This window comes from Haliotis rufescens, unplaced genomic scaffold, assembly GCF_023055435.1.
Source record: "Haliotis rufescens isolate VD_foot unplaced genomic scaffold, xgHalRufe1.0.p SCAF_18, whole genome shotgun sequence".
Classification (NCBI taxonomy): domain Eukaryota; kingdom Metazoa; phylum Mollusca; class Gastropoda; order Lepetellida; family Haliotidae; genus Haliotis; species Haliotis rufescens.
The window spans coordinates 1,278,832-1,290,066 of record NW_025963868.1 but is presented as its reverse complement, the minus strand read 5'-3'; the positions used below and the strand labels follow the sequence as shown (position 1 = coordinate 1,290,066).

General features: G+C 33.0%; 1 long non-coding RNA gene across 1 annotated transcript; it reads right to left on the bottom strand.

Moving 5' to 3' along the window:
* Window positions 1-8,024: 8,024 nt before the first annotated feature.
* Window positions 8,025-10,112, bottom strand: LOC125381466. Its single transcript, XR_007221784.1, has 2 exons — window positions 9,871-10,112; window positions 8,025-8,198 (listed from the first exon to the last, which is right to left on the bottom strand). It is a non-coding gene; the product is annotated as an uncharacterized LOC125381466 (long non-coding RNA).
* Window positions 10,113-11,235: the final 1,123 nt, after the last annotated feature.

Sequence of the window (11,235 nt, the reverse complement as noted above, 5' to 3'; positions counted from 1 at the left end):
CCCATTTCTGGTGTCCCCCAGTGATATTGCTGGAATATTGCTAAAAGCAGCATAAAACCATTGTCACTTACTCGCTCAACCATAAATGGAATAACACCTTTAAAATCTACAGTTAATGGAATCTTAAGATTTGTTCTCGGCTGATGATAATAGATAACATTTCGCACTTGTGAGCAGAATGTGAATGCAATGGGTCAATATTTCTAATTTTACAAGATTTTTGACTATACATGTATTATGACTCATATCGCCTTGAACAGAAGTGGGATAATGCCTTTAAAATCTACATTTAATGGAATCTTAAGATTTCTTGTCGGTTGATGATAGTAAATAACATTTCAAACCTATGAACAAAGGTCTAAATGTAATGGGTCAGTATTTCTAATTTTAAGAGATTTTTGACTATATTATGACTCATATCACCTTGACCAGAAGTGGGATAATGCCTCTAAAATCTACAATATATGGAATCTTAAGATTTCTTCTTGGCTGCAGATAGTAAATAACATTTCGAACTTGTGGACTGAATCTTAAGGTAATGGTCAATATTTCTAATCTTAAGAGATTTTTGACTATATTATGACTCATATCACCTTGACCAGAAGTGGGATAATGCCTTTAAAATCTACAATTAATGGAATCTTAAGATTTCTTGTCGGTTGATGATAGTAAATATCATTTCAAACCTATGAACAAAGGTCTAAATGTAATTGGTCAATATGTCTAATTTTAAGAGTTTTTTGACTATATTATGACTCATATCACCTTGACCAGAAGTGGGATAATGCCTTTAAAATCTACAATTAATGGAATCTTAAGATTTCTTCTTGGTTGATGATAGTAAATAATATTTCACACTTGTGGACAGAATCTTTATGTAATGGGTCAATAATAATAATTTTAAGAGATTTTTGACTATTTTATGACTCATATCACCTTGACCAGAAGTGGGATAATGTCTTTAAAATCTACAATTAATGGAATCTTAAGATTTCTTGTCGGTTGATGATAGTAAATAACATTTCACACTTGTGGACAAAATCTTTATGTAATGGGTCAATAATACTAATTTTAAGAGATTTTTGACTATTTTATGACTCATATCACCTTGACCAGAAGTGGGATAATGCCTTTAAAATCTACAATTAATGGAATCTTAAGATTTCTTCTTGGTTGATGATAGTAAATAACCCTTTTCACACTTGTGGACAGAATCTTAATGTAATGGGTCAATAATACTAATTTTAAGAGATTTTTGACTATTTTATGACTCATATCACCTTGACCAGAAGTGGGATAATGCCTTTAAAATCTACATTTAATGGAATCTTAAGATTTCTTCGTGGTTGATGATAGTAAATAACATTTCAAACCTATGAACAAAGGTCTTAATGTAATGGGTCAGTATTTCTAATTTTAAGAGATTTTTGACTATATTATGACTCATATCACCTTGACCAGAAGTGGGATAATGCCTCTAAAATCTACAATATATTGAATCTTAATATTTCTTCTTGGCTGCAGATAGTAAATAACATTTCGAACTTGTGGACTGAATCTTAATGTAATGGGTCAATATTTCTAATTTTAAGAGATTTTTGACTACATTATGACTCATATCACCTTGACCAGAAGTGGGATAATGCCTTTAAAATCTACAATTAATGGAATTTGAAGATTTCTTCTGGGTTGATGATAGTAAATAACATTTCACACTTGTGACCAGAATCTTTATGTAATGGGTCAATATTTCAAATTTTAAGAGATTTTTGACTATATTATGACTAATATCACCTTGACCAGAAGTGGAATAATGCCTTTAAAATCTACAATTAATGGAATCTTAAGATTTCTTCTTGGTTGATGATAGTAAATAACATTTCACACTTGTGAGCAGAATCTTTATGTAATGGGTCAATAATACTAATTTTAAGAGATTTTTTACTATATTATGACTCATATCACCTTGACCAGAAGTGGGATAATGCCTTTAAAATCTACAATTAATGGAATCTTAAGATTTCTTGTCGGTTGATGATAGTAAATATCATTTCAAACCTATGAACAAAGGTCTAAATGTAATTGGCCAATATTTCTAATTTTAAGAGTTTTTTAACTATATTATGACTCATATCACCTTGACCAGAAGTGGGATAATGCCTTTAAAATCTACAATTAATGGAATCTTAAGATTTCTTCTTGGTTGATGATAGTAAATAATATTTCGCACTTGTGGACAGAATCTTTATGTAATGGGTCAATAATAATAATTTTAAGAGATTTTTGACTATTTTATGACTCATATCACCTTGACCAGAAGTGGGATAATGTCTTTAAAATCTACAATTAATGGAATCTTAAGATTTCTTGTCGGTTGATGATAGTAAATAACATTTCACACTTGTGGACAAAATCTTTATGTAATCGGTCAATAATACTAATTTTAAGAGATTTTTGACTATTTTATGACTCATATCACCTTGACCAGAAGTGGGATAATGCCTTTAAAATCTACAATTAATGGAATCTTAAGATTTCTTCTTGGTTGATGATAGTAAATAACATTTCACACTTGTGGACAGAATCTTAATGTAATGGGTCAATAATACTAATTTTAAGAGATTTTTGACTATTTTATGACTCATATCACCTTGACCAGAAGTGGGATAATGCCTTTAAAATCTACATTTAATGGAATCTTAAGATTTCTTCGTGGTTGATGATAGTAAATAACATTTCAAACCTATGAACAAAGGTCTTAATGTAATGGGTCAGTATTTCTAATTTTAAGAGATTTTTGACTATATTATGACTCATATCACCTTGACCAGAAGTGGGATAATGCCTCTAAAATCTACAATATATTGAATCTTAATATTTCTTCTTGGCTGCAGATAGTAAATAACATTTCGAACTTGTGGACTGAATCTTAATGTAATGGGTCAATATTTCTAATTTTAAGAGATTTTTGACTATATTATGACTCATATCACCTTGACCAGAAGTGGGATAATGCCTTTAAAATCTACAATTAATGGAATTTGAAGATTTCTTCTGGGTTGATGATAGTAAATAACATTTCACACTTGTGAGCAGAATCTTTATGTAATGGGTCAATATTTCAAATTTTAAGAGATTTTTGACTATATTATGACTAATATCACCTTGACCAGAAGTGGAATAATGCCTTTAAAATCTACAATTAATGGAATCTTAAGATTTCTTCTTGGTTGATGATAGTAAATAACATTTCACACTTGTGAGCAGAATCTTTATGTAATGGGTCAATAATACTAATTTTAAGAGATTTTTGACTATATTATGACTCATATCACCTTGACCAGAAGTGGGATAATGCCTTTAAAATCTACAATTAATGGAATCTTAAGATTTCTTGTCGGTTGATGATAGTAAATATCATTTCAAACCTATGAACAAAGGTCTAAATGTAATTGGTCAATATTTCTAATTTTAAGAGTTTTTTGACTATATTATGACTCATATCACCTTGACCAGAAGTGGGATAATGCCTTTAAAATCTACAATTAATGGAATCTTAAGATTTCTTCTTGGTTGATGATAGTAAATAATATTTCGCACTTGTGGACAGAATCTTTATGTAATGGGTCAATAATAATAATTTTAAGAGATTTTTGACTATTTTATGACTCATATCACCTTGACCAGAAGTGGGATAATGTCTTTAAAATCTACAATTAATGGAATCTTAAGATTTCTTGTCGGTTGATGATAGTAAATAACATTTCACACTTGTGGACAAAATCTTTATGTAATGGGTCAATAATACTAATTTTAAGAGATTTTTGACTATTTTATGACTCATATCACCTTGACCAGAAGTGGGATAATGCCTTTAAAATCTACAATTAATGGAATCTTAAGATTTCTTCTTGGTTGATGATAGTAAATAACATTTCACACTTGTGGACAGAATCTTAATGTAATGGGTCAATAATACTAATTTTAAGAGATTTTTGACTATTTTATGACTCATATCACCTTGACCAGAAGTGGGATAATGCCTTTAAAATCTACATTTAATGGAATCTTAAGATTTCTTCGTGGTTGATGATAGTAAATAACATTTCAAACCTATGAACAAAGGTCTTAATGTAATGGGTCAGTATTTCTAATTTTAAGAGATTTTTGACTATATTATGACTCATATCACCTTGACCAGAAGTGGGATAATGCCTTTAAAATCTACAATTAATGGAATCTTAAGATTTCTTCTTGGTTGATGATAGTAAATAATATTTCGCACTTGTGGACAGAATCTTTATGTAATGGGTCAATAATAATAATTTTAAGAGATTTTTGACTATTTTATGACTCATATCACCTTGACCAGAAGTGGGATAATGTCTTTAAAATCTACAATTAATGGAATCTTAAGATTTCTTGTCGGTTGATGATAGTAAATAACATTTCACACTTGTGGACAAAATCTTTATGTAATGGGTCAATAATACTAATTTTAAGAGATTTTTGACTATTTTATGACTCATATCACCTTGACCAGAAGTGGGATAATGCCTTTAAAATCTACAATTAATGGAATCTTAAGATTTCTTCTTGGTTGATGATAGTAAATAACATTTCACACTTGTGGACAGAATCTTAATGTAATGGGTCAATAATACTAATTTTAAGAGATTTTTGACTATTTTATGACTCATATCACCTTGACCAGAAGTGGGATAATGCCTTTAAAATCTACATTTAATGGAATCTTAAGATTTCTTCTTGGTTGATGATAGTAAATAACATTTCAAACCTATGAACAAAGGTCTTAATGTAATGGGTCAGTATTTCTAATTTTAAGAGATTTTTGACTATATTATGACTCATATCACCTTGACCAGAAGTGGGATAATGCCTTTAAAATCTACAATTAATGGAATTTGAAGATTTCTTCTGGGTTGATGATAGTAAATAACATTTCACACTTGTGAGCAGAATCTTTATGTAATGGGTCAATATTTCAAATTTTAAGAGATTTTTGACTATATTATGACTAATATCACCTTGACCAGAAGTGGAATAATGCCTTTAAAATCTACAATTAATGGAATCTTAAGATTTCTTCTTGGTTGATGATAGTAAATAACATTTCACACTTGTGAGCAAAATCTTTATGTAATGGGTCAATATTTCTAATTTTAAGAGATTTTTTACTATATTATGACTCATAACAGCTTGACCAGAAATTGGATAAAACCAATAAAATCTACAATTAATGGAATCTTAATATTTCTTCTTGGCTGCAGATAGTAAATAACATTTCACACTTGTGGACAGAATCTTAATGTAATGGGTCAATACTGCTATTTATAAGAGACCTTTTAGTATATTATCACTCATGTCCCTTTGACCAGAAATGGGATAGCCCTTTCACATGTACAAATAATGGAATACTTGTAGCTGATTGTTATTAATTATTGATTAGATATTTACCCTTGTATTACTGTAATCAAACCGTGCAGAAGCGGCATAACACCTTTAAAGGGCAAGTTCACACGAAAATAAACCTATTTTTCTTGTACTTTTTCATCATGAAAAGTATTTACCTAGTAGTTCCGGAGGCAAAACAATTAAAATATCACACGTATCAAACTTATTTTATTTAATAAATCGGTTCATATTTTCACATTTACAGAGAGTTCTATTTCCATAAAAAACACACCATGGCTTATGCCCCTTGCAATATGACGTCATTGGTGCCAATTGATAAAGGAATGACGTCATAAGACTTTATTAGACGCGTTTCACGTGATGTATGTAGGTGTGTGGTTCTATCTTCTCAGATGCGCAGCCTAGCTATTGTTTTTTTCGGTGCCGAGTTGTCCAAGATACAACGCTAAGCACAATTATTCTAAAATAAATTCGTTTTCCAAAATCGCGACTGAGAAGACAACAATGCACTGATAACATACTGTAAGATTCGCGATTATGGTTGGAAGGGTTCGTTGTATGAATTGCGCTTATTCGTTCATTTGTGTTGTGCATATTTGGTCTTGCTGAGTTGCTGTCGTCTTCCGTGAGAGTTTAGATACCTGCTGGTTCTGAAACCACAGGACCATATGTAACTAATAATAACAATAAAAAAAACTCGCCAAAAAATTATAGACGAGGCCGAAGGCCGTTTTTGTTACTATTATTAGTTACATATGGTCCTGTGCTGAAAGTGATCGGAAGCGGATGGTGTACGATCCTTATATGGAAACGGGCTAAAGGGACAGCACTCTCATCAAGACCCTGACTAGGATGCTTTTGTAAACAAACGCCGTAAAGTTGAAGTAACTCGATCAGGTAAGTTTGCTGTTTTAGTTTATTCTAACCACAGTAGTATTTAAGAAATGTATTTTAGCAGGGGTAGGGTGATATTTGTACATAGTTTCACTTTATAATCATGAATATCCGCGATGTTGTCTTGTTCACATGTTCACTTCCTGCATGGTTATGTCGATACTCCTGATCAGCTGATCGTTGCAGTATGCGTGAAACTCCTGTTGATGGAGTAATTTGTGTTACGTAATGTTTTAGTTTTACAGCCATTCCCGTCTGGAATTAACACAAATCATCTCATTTCGGTAATTAATAAACTTTATAATAACACAGGAAAACAAATAATTATATAAACTCATTGAAATTCTGTGTGTGTGTGTTTGTGTGTGTACCTAATCTTTAAATAATCATGTACAATAATTTTGATTCAGACTGTTGATGCAAAAATACATTGTTGCAACATGTTTATTTTTTTTATTTAGGCTTTATATATTTTTTATTCAAAAAGATATCTGGTTTTGCTGGTTTGTAGCTGACAAAATATCCAGTAACTATCCAAAATCATCGCCCACCTACTACACAAAATATTCAAATTTCATGTTCAATGCAATTTACACACATATACAATTTATAGCACATTTATACATGAAAAAAATCAATTTACCATTTTATAATTTGTGATAGTGAGATATAGATGACAAAAGTGTTAATGTTTCTATGTTGTATCTTTCAAATATGAAGTTTCGAGCCAAGTCATGCCAGACACTGATGCCAAGAAAGTACAGGTCCCCAGTCCATCATGGTGTAAAGTCGTTGTCCAATGTACACAAGAAGCATGGCACACCGTGCTTCACAGTATGAGGTACAAAATAATATTTTGACAATGAATAATCACAATGTAAATACTATATGCAAATAATTTCTGTATTGAACTATTTTGTGTATCTATTATATTCTATATTGTTGTCTTTTGTTGTAAAAGTGTAGTGTGGATGAGAAATGAACGTATACTGTGAATGACATATAAAAGTTTAGATCTGATACAATTTGTACACATTTGTTAACTGATGATATTTGTATTCAGGCACCCAGTGACATGCCTGACACTGCTGCAGATTATTACCACCTTCTTTTACAATTATTTAGTCACTGTACATATTATTTTGACAAATCTATGTTAAAATTATTTTATATTTTTCAGGTCCCACAATGATATGGAAGAGTATAAATGCGACAAAACCCTTTCCATATTCATATGAAATCTCTGTAAAAAACAGTTGATGGTACGATTCTGACTAAATCATGAGCACTTGTTAAAGAATCGCTATCAAATAGTGATAATACAAGATGTTCGCGAAAGGTGAGAGTATCCTGCCCCAATGGTGTCACAAGAAATCCCTGGTGTTGAGATCCATTTTCATTGTGTGCAAATTGTGTTTATTTTCATGCAGAGTTACAAGTCATAAAATATTAGAGTGTCTTGTGAGGTACAGTGCTTCAGACAACAAGAGAGCTGTACTTTTGAAATAGTCAACCAGTGCACTAACAAGTTGCCACTGAGCATTTAGCCAGTGCTTGTGATATTTTCTTCAGTCTTTTCCCCAGCCTTCGCCCTTGCCCAAAACTACCTGATAAAGCATCAGCCATCCTGTATTACATAAACTTATCAAATGAAACGGCAAAGGCTGATTGTTGTCAGAGACCATAAAACAAGATTTCAATGAAAAAAGTTTATTTTAATGAGCATAGAGAAAAACATTACATACATCAGATGGAAATCTTTCATGAATCACCTCGACAACACAAGATGGAATAACTTTTCTCTGATTCTTCAACTATTTCTGCAAATCCCCAAAGTGAACCTCTTGTTTATGAGGTGTAGATAGATTCTGTAATGAAAAAGTCTCTTTTATTAGTTAAGCTATGCACAACATTACAAAAAAATATCATACCATTTACATATATATTTTTGTCATTAAATCTGGAGGGATGCTTATATAAGAAGTAACTTGTATTGATGATATATGCATAATTTTTATTACATGTTGATAATTCAATAAATACCAAAACAGTTTATAGTTCTATCATGTTGACATGATGTGTTTATTACTGTAGGTTTGAATACTTCTTGAAATATGTTTCAACATCACTGATGTAATTTAATAACCTTACAACTTACATATACTTTCACAACTTGCTGGCAAATAAACATTTATGGTACTCGAATCTCTTATTTTACTTGTCAGATTTGTTTGTTGTGCATGATAGATCTTAAAATGCATAATAAAATAAATTGATGAAAGTAAATCATATTATATGTTTTCTAAACTTTATTTCAAGTGTTAATATAAAAAAGGGTGGTGGGGTAGCCTTGTGGTGAAAGCATTCGATCGTCACACTGAAGACCCAAGTTCGATTCCCCACATGGGCACAACATTTGAAGCCCTTTTCTGGTGTTCCCCAGTTGTGATATTGCTGGAATATTGCTAAAAGCGGGGTAAAACCCTACTCACTCACTCATATAAAAAAAATTATTGCATATTTCATTTGCATTTTAGGGGGTTGTTGTTACAGACGTTTTGCTCAAAAGGTCAGGTTGGGAGGTCCAAATTTCCAAACAAAGATTTACAATTTCAAATATTTTTCACTAATATTCAACAAGTTTTACTTATAGTTTCTTAGATAATTTATATGTATTGATTGTGACAGTATATGAGCTTTTTGTAAACATCTTACATATATCTGGTCCACTCAGTTAAACAACCCACTGTTTTTAATAATTAATTATATATATCAGATATTTCTCCTTTTTTATAGTTTCTAAACCAATTTTTTTTTAAATCTGGCCCCATAATAGATGATAACTAGTTTCCCTGCAAAGTTGCAATGCATTTTCTATGAATGGTTGTCAGAACAAACCAATAACCAATTATCTATTAAATAGAATACGATACTGTAGGCCTACTGGAGTCTGCAGTAACTGGTTTCAAACACTAAACAAATCAATTGAGTGATCTATCTTTTCTCTTTCAAATGGGGACGGTGTGAAGTACGACATCCAATTACTTATCAATAAATAAGGCAGGTATTTTGAACTCGGATGGGAAAAAATCAAAGAGAATCTTCCCCCCCCCCCCCCCCCCCCAGTACGCTTCCACTTGGCAACCGACTTTAGAAACGTACTGGGACGTACCCCATTTTCGTGTTACTCAAAGCATATGGTCTCGTCATCAGCTGGTAGGCCTAATGTGTAATCTCGTTGAGAAAACGTTTGGCGACAGATCGTATTTGGTTTCTTGATATTGGTAAGTAGCATTGATCTGTGGCCTATAGGTGGTGGAAATAGTTACACCCAATACGGACAAACTCAGATTGACGACAATGCCGATACCGGCGATAGGGTCGTAACAGGGTGGGGCAGGATGAATAGGCCTGCTGACGAAGTATGCGGGTCACCAGGCGTGACAAAAATCTCTTAGAATATTACGTTTCCGCTTCTTAAAACGTAATAATGAGCATATAGGTAATTTAGGTATACACACATCAAAGTGTTATTCTTACCACGTTGTCACTGGTAGGCCTAATTGTGTAGATGTCGAGTCGGGGTCGGGTGACAAATTAGGTGATGTGGGTCTTCTCTTGTTTCCACTTGATTTTCATCGTTTCCATACCGCGAAGCTTGCTCGTTTTGGTTCAAAATCGTATGGTTTTGCGATTTCTTGAAGGGTCAAGGGAACTTCTTCGGACCAGGCAAGGTATCGGATGCCATGTTGTCTCACCATAAACTGGTACTTGATATCTTTTGCGTTTTGACAAGTCAGGGACCCAGTTAAATTGGCACCAATTACGTCATAATCTAAGGGGGATAACAGGCCTGTTTGGCTCGGAAAACGAAGGCCTCATAACGGCATGACATTTTCACACTTATTGTGAGCTCGCTACATTGACTGTGAGAAAAATGAGTGTATATTTTCAAACACTGATACTAACTAATTCTAAAATTCCGTTTTGTTTAAAATAAGAAAGAAAGTGATTTTTGCGTGTACACTTCCCTTTTTAAATTTATTAACTGTTGAATATTTATAATTAATTTTAGCTTTTGAAAGTAATTAGGACCACAAACTTAGCAAATATTTAGAGAGGTCATGATTGGTACTTTTATAGCGAGTATTATACCAGTAAGTGTGTTACACAAGGAGTGTCAGAATTCAGAAATTCTTGTATTTACCGAGTGAGGGTGAAGGTAATACATGGATTCTTACATGAGTTTTGTAAAACAGAATATGTACTGTGTACAGTTCTTTTGTCCACGTTATGCCAATCGCCAAGCACGGGTACTATCTTATTCCGTGTATTTTACCTTCCGCTGTCAGGGGTGCGATTGGTTAGCCTTTTGGTCAAAGCGTTCGCTCGTCACGTCGAAGGCCCGGGTTCGATTCCCATCATGTGTTCAATGAGTAAACCCTATTTCTTGTGTCCCGTGCCATGATATTCCAGGAATGCTTCTAAAAGCAGTGTAAATACATATTCACCCACTTACTCACTCCTTCTGCAGACGTCCATCCACTAGACCACTCAGGCAGCTGATTTCGTGTAGAAGTGGTCCCCAGCAACACATGCTTAATTTTAATTGTCTTCTAGGTGACTTCATGGATCGGAGGTTCAACGTCCTCCGACGTGCTCGATGTTTGCTTATAATATCAATCACTATTTTGCTCTCTGCCCACGTGGACCAACATTTTAGTGCAAGAACCAGTAACAGCAAAGCTGACCATGCAGGTAATATTCCCTTGATGGGATGGGGAGTCCGGCTTAGAATCGTATAATGAGAGGCGACTAACGAGCCTCGGGTAGACAGGTTCGTTATTTGGTTGATTGCGAGACATCGTACATGTCGGCTTTGGACGTTGTTCATACTTAAACCAA